An 11,335-nucleotide genomic window follows, 5' to 3' on the forward strand; every position below is an offset into this window, starting at 1 on the left:
ATATATATATATAAATTTGTTGATAAAATATCCACTGATGGCAACAATACTTCGCTTATTCCTCAACTGAGAGTGATAATGCATACCTGCCAACTTTCACTCTTTCCGAGAATGGATTTTCAGAGTGGTTGTAAAACAATAAACGAAAATCAATTTGATTCAAAAATATATTTATATTTTGATCCCGTTGAAATTTGCTTTCGCAGAAATTATTATGCTTTCATATATTTATTGTAATTATTTATATCTAGTGGTGGTTAGACTCATTTATAATTATCATTATAATTCAAAAAATTAATTGGAATAACCTGAGTATTGCTACCACTTTAAATATGGGAATAAAATCTTCCGGAAGAGTTGGCAGGTATGATAATGCCAGTACTGCAGTATATTGAATAATAATAATTTAATCATAAATAATGGTTTATAAAATCTTCAGATCAAAATTTAGATACATATATTTTACTCCGCTAAATGTAAGTGCTTATATTTCGAATTTCTCTATTTTGACTTACATGATTATGCATGATGTATCAAAACTTTACTCGCAGCCTAAACAATGTCGCTAGTAAAATCTCCGTTATTATTTTTTACGAGTGAGGGTATTGGCCATTTTATTTTGAATTAAAAAAAAGTAAAAAACAGTTTAACCAAGTATTACACGCAATTAAACTATAACAGAATGAATTTTTTTTTAAATATCTTTTTTAATAAAATGGTGTATTTAAGGCTTATTATAAGTAAGGGGAAAAAATTATTGTTGTATATCAAATTCTTTTTCAGTTAAAGGGAACAGCAATATATTTTTTTTATGAGAGAACAATTCGCTGAATATTAAATAAACGTACACTTATAGCGAAAAAAAACACGGAATCGGACATCATTTAAATAAAAGAAATATTTAACGCGACGTAGCTATAAAAACCCAAACCACCAACCGATTTTTAATAATAATAAAAGTAAAAAGAGAAGAGGTAAGTGGCAGAGGGCAAATCCACTAATTGCTAAAATGGTGGTAGCCTTTTAAAATAGCCGCCACTGAGGAATGAGTTATTCAACTGACGTTTTTTGTTCTTCCTTAAAAAGAATCACGCGTTCCTGTCAGATCGAAGCGGTCACGCTTCGCCAATTTCAAGGCGGCGAACATCAAAGACGAGTATCAACCCCGCTTCCGACGCCTCGCGGCTCAAAGAAAAAACGTAATTCAAGAAAATTATTATTACTACACTCATGTCCTTGTTTTGTCCACTGCGCCGAGAAAGAGATTGCCTTTTTCTTTTCTTTTTTTTTTTAAAAGGTTGGAAAAGAGAAGTAATGCCCAGTGATGATTAGAAAACGGAGATTAAAAATTTTAAAGCCATAGATGACACATTATTTAGAAAATAGGCCGGATGTTCTGAACAGTGAATAAGAATTTAAACACGCAATATTAAATTTAGTCATTCGATTACTCATTGGATAAAATTTAAATGAAATGTTAAGACTTGCATTCACAGCAAGATAGTAGGTGTAAAAATCGTTTTTTTTTTTCATTCAAATCTAGAATTTTTAGATTTTAATTATAGTTTCAACAAAAAAAAAAGAATCCGAAAAATANAATCCGTAAATAATATAATCGCAATATACTAAAAAGTAATATATATTTCTTCCAAAAATATGCAATTTTATGAAAACGTAAATAATTCAACCGCAAATCTAAAAAATAATTTATAAGTTAAAGAATCATACATATGCTGGTAAAATAAATTAAAAATTGGGTTAAAGAGAGAGAGAGAAAGAAAAAACTTTTACATTTTTTAGCCTGATACTGATATCCCCCCCCCACCCACTTCTGGTAGAATTTTATCTATAACAAGAGGATTTCGTTCCGGGGGGGAAAAAACTTCCAGAACATCGGAAAAAACTGGAAGAAACTAAAAATGACCAATAAAAGCGAAAAACATTAGAATAGTTTATCATTTTAATATAGTATTAATTTAATGTAGTAAAGGAAAGTTTTTCACAGCTACTTTTTTCATATAATTAAAATATCTATTTTCTTTTTTATACAGAATTTTAAAATGTATATATCATACTATTTAAGAGTCAGTTTGAATATTTGGTTATGAAAATTAGTATGTTATTTGTTAATTGTAATAAAATTTGATAGTGACACATTCTTCATATATTTAGGTTTCTTTATTTAATTATGTTATAAATTTTTAGAAATTGAGAAAATTTAACCATTGGCTTAAAAAAAAAAAAAAAAGGACAGCTACTACTCAAATACTTTACAAATCATGTTCACTTGACTCAATTTTTAAAAAAAAATCTAAAATTTATGAGGCAAACTATACGTAACTTATTTAATTTTCTCATTCATTTAAATTTCTGTTATATGCCAGCTAACCTTTATATAAATTTAGATTTAATGTTTTAATACAGATCCATAGTGTTTTAAGAAAGACGTTTAATGTTACATATTTAACTATTCAATGCTATTATAATTCAGTAAAATTAAAGTTGAGCATTCATTTCTAACGAATTAGCATCTAGGCCAGGGATGGCGAACCAATGGCACGCGTGCCATTTATGGCACGAGACACAATATTTTGGGCACGCCACTGATCACAATTGTTATTACACTATAAATTGTTATTACACAAATGTTATTACACTATGAAGCATATGCAACAATTAAATTGAAATTCACAAAAACAAACAAAATAATAAACAATTATTAATAAAAAATTAACATTTAATGCTAAAAAAACAATTAGTAACCATAAAAAACAAGCTAACAATAAATAGCTATAAAGAAAATAACAGTCCCGCTTAAACTAACATCTTTCAACCTAATCTAAGTTATTTGTCATCTAATCTGCAACAACAGAAGTCACACTAATGTTACATTAAGTTGTTTTAAGACATGGCAAAATGTATTTTTTTTTCTCAATGTAAATAAAGAGTTGATAGTATTTAGTATTATTATTTTCCCAATAATCACTAAGTCAAAATTATTTGACGGCACGTCTATGACCTCATTAAACAATTTTTTAGAAAAATTGGCACGTTGGTGTATAAAGGTTCGCCCCCCCTGATCTAGGCATACCTGAAGATATCGGTGTACATACAGAGAGAGACTCGTTAATGGGGATCACAATCATAGAATTAGACAATTAGGCATATTTAAGCACTTTTAGGAAATTAATTAAGTGTGGCCCAAAAGTGGTTTCACCATTTACCTGATACTTTATTAATAAAAATTAATCAATAAAATCAAATTTTTAAAAATAATAACTTACGGAGAAAAAAAAAGAATCACAGAGAGCACGTAATATTCAAAATTACGAAGAAATAGACAAGCTAGCCAGGGCTGGAATTTCTCCCTGAAGAAACTCATTTCTTATAGGGGACTTAAAGAAAGTGGCGGGAAAATGGGATATATCGAACGAAAAATGATTAAAGATAGCTGATAAATTAATAGTTCACATATGTAATAAATAAAATATATTACAAAAGTTTCGTTAACTATTTTCATATAGTTAATTGAAGACAGGATTTTAAAATCCATATAACTCATCACAATAATTTATGTTATAATTATTTTCCTACACAAACAGTGTGTATTTAAATTATTTTTTTGTTTAAGCATAGGTTTAAAAAAAAAAAACTCAAAAATTTAAATTTAAAAAAATGTCAGGCAGTTAAAATTTCTCTCAATTGGCCTAATTTTCTTTGCATTTTTTTATATCAGTGATTCTTACGGTAATTTTAGACATTTATTCTGTTTTTAATTTTTTTAAAAAATAACAATCGACAGTAAAATAACAATTTTCCCCCTTAAAGTTATATTAGTAATAAGTCTTAAGCACAATATTATAAACTAAAAATTTAGCTATAACATGTTACATTGTTGAAAACTTATTTTAATTTATTATTATTGTTGAAAGTTTTCTTTTATAAATAAATAACCCAGAATTAATAATAAACTTCATGAATTTCATCATGATTTTCAATTTAATTATGAAGTGGTAAACAGATGTTTTCCATGTTTCTTTCACTACGGAAAAAACATATCTTAGAGACACAAGCTACTATTTATTAATTTTTTTTAATTTATTACAAATACAAGAACCAAGCAGTTGCATTTTGGAACTTAGGCAACTGGAGTGAGTAAGAAAAATAAAAATGAAACATCTAATAAAGGTGCATATGCAAAATAACCTGCACTTACTTTGTAAACTGCAAAACAAAACTCTTCAAAGAATCCTTTGAAAAGAAAAGCGATTGTTCCCATTGTTTTTAATGAAAATATAGCATAATATACAAAAGTCTTATGGATTAAAAAAACTAATTTTCCTATATGACTATTCTGTTATTAATGTAACATTAGACTAATCAAGCCATATTGTTCTTCAAATTTAAGCAATTTAATTCACATAATAATCTGAACCTGAGAATAGTTAAAAGATAAAAGATGAAAATTTCAAGCCTTTAACGGATAAAGCAATATAACTTAGTGGAACCAATACCTCATATATGGCAACAAAAATCATTTGATTATTTATAACACCCTTGTTGGTGTCAGATTTACAATTAACTTAATAGTTAACCGCATAATTGCAAATATAATCTTTATTATATTTATATGGGGACAGAAGTATAAAATATCTTCACACCATTAAGAGTTTGTGAAGCCTATTTCATTTATAACGAATCCAAAGTTAACAAGGAAATTCTTAATAAATGTTTGGCTTAATGGTAAAAAGCTATAAAATAAAACCAAGTGATTACAAGCCTAACTAAAAAAAAAAAATATCTTTTTTCTTTTCTCAAAAGTTTACAATTAGAATTTTATATTTAAGGTCTTCTAGCAGTTATTAGAATCATTATCATCTAATGAAGCTTTTGAATTGAATTAAAAATGAAACAATTAATAAAACGTAAATCTAAATATCAATTTTTAACAATTTATGTAACAATTTAGACAGATTTTTTAGAATGAGTAAAATTAAAGTATTCTCAAATAATTGCGTGATCTCAAAGTATGATTTTTTTTTAAAAAGTGATTTTCAATATTTGTTGTTATTAATTATATTCCGGTGAGCAGAATATGTCTGACTAAGCGAACATCTCTTTAGAGAAAATTCAAACGAACATGGGATAAATTTTTGAATAAATTCCTACAAAATATTTTGTTAAAAAATGAGTTGCTTTTGCAAAACTTTCTAGCTAAAAAAAAAAAAAAAAAAAAACATGTCAATATTTGTATTTATTAGATTGAATTCTTTAAATTTATAAGTGGGACTTTAAGTTTAATTTAATTCATTATTACTATTTCCATATATTTTGATTTCTATTATTTTATAACACATAAAACTGCTTATTCAAGAATTGTGCAAAATCAAATGAATATTTTTTATACGAACTTTATTTTCCAAAAATATTTTCAAAAAGTTATTGCACAAAAAAAAGCTCAAATTTTTGAGGAAATTTGGATCTAAAAAGAAACTTTGGGACTATTAGGCTCTGAGAACATTCTGCACTTATATGTACATGAATATTAGTGAATTAATGTTAATTATAATGTATAATTAGCTCTTTTATTAGTAAAGCAATCATAAATTACAGAAAATATAATTGTTTGTTAAAAGGAGTTAATATTTTCAATCATCAATTCAAGGGTTTAATTAAATTACTTTTTATATTTAGTACAGTTATTAAATTTTCTAGTTACATGCTATTTTATGTTACAATAGCCTTAAGTCTGTCTATATTCTAGTCCGTGCAGCTCAGCATCAATTGAAAGAACAGTTTCGAATTTTGTATTCATACAAAACTGAAAAATGAATACAGACAGAGGACTTCAAAACTGTTTTATTATTATTATTTTTATTATTGTAATTGCATGTCTTATGGAAAGGAGGAGTTAAAAAGAGAGTAAATGAAAATTGATTTTACATCTAACGAATAAGGGTGTTTTTTCATTAAGCTGATTGTTTTCGCATTTTCATTTTCAATACTTAAAAATGAACGGACTGGTTAAATTGTAATTTCACACATTTTTATATATAATTATTGAATATTTTCTACACCAAAATTTTGGTTTTTGGTAGTAATTGTCAAAACAAGAAGAAAGTAAAAATAATTGAAGAGCACAACTGATCGCTTTTATACATGTATGTTTGTGGAAGCGCTGCAATGTCTTGATTGCCTATACTTCCAGGCTATTGGTGTGTTTTGAAACCATTTGGCTCACATCATTGGTGCTTTGAGACTCTCTTGAGTAGCATTTCTTGCATCCGTGAATTTGTTACCCGATTTATTATTAGTGTTTAAAAGAAGAATCATTCTTTGAAGACCTATCATTCCAAAAATTGTCATTTGAAAAACAAAAGTATGTTATAAAGCACTTCTTACTTAGTTAACAATATACCAACTTTGAAATTCAAACCTAAGTGATAATTTGTAAAGTCAATTCAATCTCGTTGCTTGAACAATATGCCAATATTAACGTATGATGGTGCACGGCTTGCAAGAACAAACAGTAATAAATAAGTAAAAAAGAGGCCAAATCAGAAATGCCAAAAAAGTGAGTTCTTCCTAAATCTAGCAACCATGTCACCATTTTTAACAATACATCTCTAAATAACTAAAACAAATGTTCACGCCAAACTCACCAGAATTAGGTACTTAAAATATCTTATGAAATACAGCAGATTTGAGATAAGAAATTTGATTTTCTATTTCTTTTAATAAAAACAAAATTATCTGTTTGAAAATATCGCGCAGAAAAAGCTGTATACTTTCGAACCGGAAGTAGAGCAGGTCAAGAGATTGTTGTTGTTTACATTTATATTGAAAACTCCATCCACACATATATATAGAGAGAGAGTGGGTATAGTTCTACAATCAGTATATATTTCACTAAAATACATTTACAAATATCGTTTTCGAAATAAAAATGCTCTTAAATAAATGTAATATAGTTACATTAAAAAAAAATGCTTAATTTCCCCCCCTTCATATTATTAAATGAAAGAGTGATAAAAGTAAAATATACTGAATTCGAAGCGAAATCTTAATTTTGAATGTTATCAAAATTAGCTTTCGCTTCGAATTCAGTATATTTTGCTGGACTGCGCACAATTTCCTAAAAAAGTAGTGTTATTCCCCCATATTCTTTTCGTTAAAAAATAAAATTTAAAAGAATAATAAAGTTTAAAGTAAACAAAAAAATTTTTTTAGCTATTTCATTGCAAAATATTTATTCTTAGATATTTATAAGAGCTAATCCAGAAGTAAAACAAAAATATCCCCCCCTAACAGTTTGTTAAGCCTAGCCATATACCCACTTTACCCAGCCTCAGAAAACAATCCATAATAAATAGAATTCTGAAATTTATTCTTAAATTTCTATGTAGATCAGTTCTTAAGATGTCCCTCTATCAGTTTGAAATAAAATTAATAGTTTTTGACAGTTTTTAATGATATTAGAAATTCATCAACAGCTTAAACTAACATACTTTATAGGTTAATCATAAACAGATAGTTTGTAAACATTACATTTCTTCATCAGTTTTTAAAACTAAAATAAAAATGCTTGCCACAACCTTATTGGGGATATTTACATAGAGTGATTTGCCACACCAACTGCAATCAACAAGGTGCCAAATTGTTTATAAACAGGAAAAAAACTTCAAAACTAAGACACCAAGGAGTGCTTTTGCTTAAAATTTTAAAAATATATATATGATTGGTCCTGGCGGCTATGAGATATAATCTATAAACAGGGTTAGCAAGTTTTTGACACATGACGGTTTTTACCGTCATGTCAAAAACCCTTAGTTTTGTCTAGCTTATTTCTAATATTTAAGAAATGCCAAATTTTAAATTCTTTTTAGTTCATGAATTTATTAATAGTTCCAAGCTTTTTTGTTTGTTTATTTCTAACAATTAAGAAGTGCAAAATTTTGAATCCTTTGCAAATCAAGCTATAATGATAAAAGTAAGTATTACTATTTTCAATAAGTATATTACAATATTTCTGTATCCAAACGTCGCTTGCCATACTTAGAAGCGGACACATTCTACCCCAACGTCACGTTGCGGGCCTTCAAGTCTATGCACCCTGCCCTAAGTGCAAAGTGAACCAGTCTGCCCCTGCCCACATCCTATCATGTATTGGCTGCCAGAAGAGCCACCTGGTCTCCAACCCTGTTGCAATAGTACATAGCTTTGGAAGCATTTTGGATGAGTTCATGCACTTGATTTAATGCTTCTGTTGGTCAAGTGGGCATAAGCAACAACAACAACATTTCTGTATGAATGTATATCCTTCTATAAGAATACATGTATTTGCAAAATCAATAGATCATCATTTACAACATTCATTTATAAAGGCAATTATGTGAAAATAATATATTGTCTGCTATATGCCATAAATTAAAGAAAACTGTAGGTTTTTGACGGTTTTTACCACTGTCATGTCAAAAACTAGTTTTTGATGGCAAAAACCCAACCCTGTCTATAAGCCCTTATAATATATTTTTTAGTTTCTTGCACAGCAAGACCAGGTTGTCACCAAATTTGTTTGCTGCAAATACCAATATGTAAGCTAACAAAACACTGTCCAGAAAACATTATCCAGCTAACAAAACACTATCAATTCATAAACAAGTAAAATAAGAATCATTAAGAATGCTAATTTTATTTACATGGTATGAATCTAAGACACTTAAAGTCAGAAAAACTTTAATAAAACTATAATTTTTTTATAAAGATTTTAATTACATCCTAAAGTAACATCAAAAACTGTTATTTATATAAAAGAATCGAATAATATACATATTTTTAAGAAAATCTATGACAATAAATCAATGCTCCCTGATACATTCTAATATATGTATTTTAAAATATAAATCATGATTCAGAACATCTTTGATTTTTTTGGCAATGCATGCACAGTCCAGTAAAAAAAAAAAGTTTGTCAATAGTTAAAAAGGCTTACTTTGAATATCAGTTTAAAAGAGTAGTCAAATAGTAGAATATTGTAAGATAATGAAGATAAATTTTTTCCATTTGAAAGAGTAAACTATAAAAAATATCAGATAAAAGATACATTAATAAATATATTTAATAAATTATTTGCTTACATAATTAATAAATCATTTACTACTTCTGAGAGAGTTATTTGAGGGAGAATATTTCCAAACCACAGAAAAGTTCAGCGCAAATAGCGTAATCTATCAGGGACTTCTTTGCCGTTGAGATATTCCACGCGAAAAAAATAGCGATTTTGTGCATGCTTAGTTAAATCAAATTATCATAACACTTAAGATTCAACTTTAATTTTGAATTCTTGCGAGTAAAAAAAAGACAAGGCCAATTCATCTGACACTTATGTATCTTTATTCTGTTAGCTAACTTTTTTTATTCCATATAAATAAGGCGAAAGAGGATTAAAAATTATATTATGAACATATTTAAAATGAACTTTTTTTTATGTACGAATGTTAAAATCACTCCTGAAAATATTTATAAACAGTGAGGTTAACTTTTCCATCGAATATATTGGATAAAAATAACTGATATTTCCGAAAATATTATGATATTTACGATTCCTGATAATAAGTAAAAGGAAAAACATGAAAGCATGTTAGCTATTACAAACTTATCCCCCTTCCCCTATCTAAGAGATTTTAGGCCTAGCGGTCGGCATCTTTCAAGTCTACTAATCCATGGATAAGGAGAGGAAATACAAGATCTACTTAGTTTACTTACCGAACTAAAAGGAAAGAAACACATCTTGAATTATCACTTTGTCTAATTATAGTTAGACATATCTCTATAATAAGAACAGTAAATTCCCAAGATGTAAATAAACCAGAAGAATCTGAGAGTTAACTAAATAACTATTTAGGATAAAAACAAAATTTTTGTTGTGTTTTCCTTGCACTGCACATGCCCCGACGCCGTCACTTCTTTCTATGTGACGTCATAAAACTTTTTTACAGCGCCAATCCCAAGTAAGAGTTTGAACTTCGGTCACTTTGAGGTTTATAATAGAAGAATTAGTACTGATTTATGCTTTTTTTAACGAAAATTATTAAAAAAGAATCTGTTGTGAAAAACTTCAGAAATTAAGATCTATTTACGATGTTACATAACTTTTTTATGATTCTATAATAAAATGTTGAAAGAAGCTGAATACAGATGTCGCCACAAAACATCGACATAAACAGAAAAAAAAAAGGGAGACGGATATTCCTAGAATAAGCCTTGACTCCTGCTCTGATTGGACACGATTGTTCAGGAGCCATATTTTGTTTGCGCATGCGTTAATGAAATGACGTTATACCCTCACCTCACCTTCCTTCTCAATCTCAAAAAGAGCGCGTATAACAAAAAGGAATGTAATTATACTGTTCCCCCTGCTGATCCTCATGACAAAGGGGGTGCCCAGTCTAGGGTTATTTCCAGACTCATTCTGGAATGAAAATCGAGAACATTTTTGAGAAAAAACCCGAAAAATGAATAGTTGATTTTTCAAGTTTAAACATAATTCACTAAAAAATAAGGATTTTATTTCGCTATTTCTATAACTCAACTTCTTCTTTATCCTGCATGTTTCATATGCAGTTACATTGGCATACATAGACTTAGGTGCGCCCCCCTGGAAGGTTATTAAATGCGCCCTATCCTATCGTAGACAGAACAAAAAAAAAACATTTTTTTTAATTATTATAGGAAACAAAAACACTATATGAAGAGGCTTTCTGGTATTTATAATAATTTATTTCGTTTTATATTACTTTATATATTTAATTTCAATTATTTCAACTGTTTTTAATTAATAATAAATTAATAATTGTGATAGAGAGACGAAATTTAGAAAAGATACTAAATTGAAGCATTGTATACGCTTACCACATTGAAATGCAATGTATCGAAATAATACGAGAAAATAATTCACTATGTTACAATAATTATATTCGAGGTCCAGTTAAGAATTATTATTATTTGTAAAGTGAATAAAAAAATATCTTATAAATGCAAGGAAAAATAAATATATATTTTTATTATAATTCATGCAGTGTTATTTTTTNAAAATAATTCACTATGTTACAATAATTATATTCGAGGTCCAGTTAAGAATTATTATTATTTGTAAAGTGAATAAAAAAATATCTTATAAATGCAAAGAAAAATAAATATATTTTTATTATAATTCATGCAGTGTTATTTTTTCTGGAGCGTGCGCCCTCAAATCCCCCCCCCCCTCTTGCGACGCGGAGGTTGAATGGGTGTTATTTGTGCCACTGCACAGTGGGCCAGCATCCAAGGTTTCGTG

The 11,335-nt window shown here is 28.0% G+C and overlaps 1 protein-coding gene across 3 annotated transcripts in view; it reads right to left on the reverse strand.

Annotated features, from left to right (window-relative positions):
- The window catches only part of LOC107454244 (axin-1), a 59,003-nt gene extending 48,743 nt beyond the window's left edge, over positions 1-10,260 (reverse strand). Inside the window, exons 1-2 of one of the 3 annotated variants that reach the window (XM_071180795.1) lie at positions 9,766-9,991; positions 8,993-9,076 (exon numbers count right to left, since the gene is read on the reverse strand). The gene's annotated coding sequence lies outside the window, so the exon portion shown is untranslated. Of the gene's footprint in view, positions 1-8,992; positions 9,077-9,765 lie in introns of all 3 variants that reach the window. The other 2 variants (XM_043044741.2, XM_071180797.1) reach the window with 2 other exon arrangements.
- Between the last annotated feature and the right edge of the window lie 1,075 nt (positions 10,261-11,335).

The sequence above is a fragment of the Parasteatoda tepidariorum genome, chromosome 5 (assembly GCF_043381705.1).
Source record: "Parasteatoda tepidariorum isolate YZ-2023 chromosome 5, CAS_Ptep_4.0, whole genome shotgun sequence".
In the NCBI taxonomy this organism is placed as follows: domain Eukaryota; kingdom Metazoa; phylum Arthropoda; class Arachnida; order Araneae; family Theridiidae; genus Parasteatoda; species Parasteatoda tepidariorum.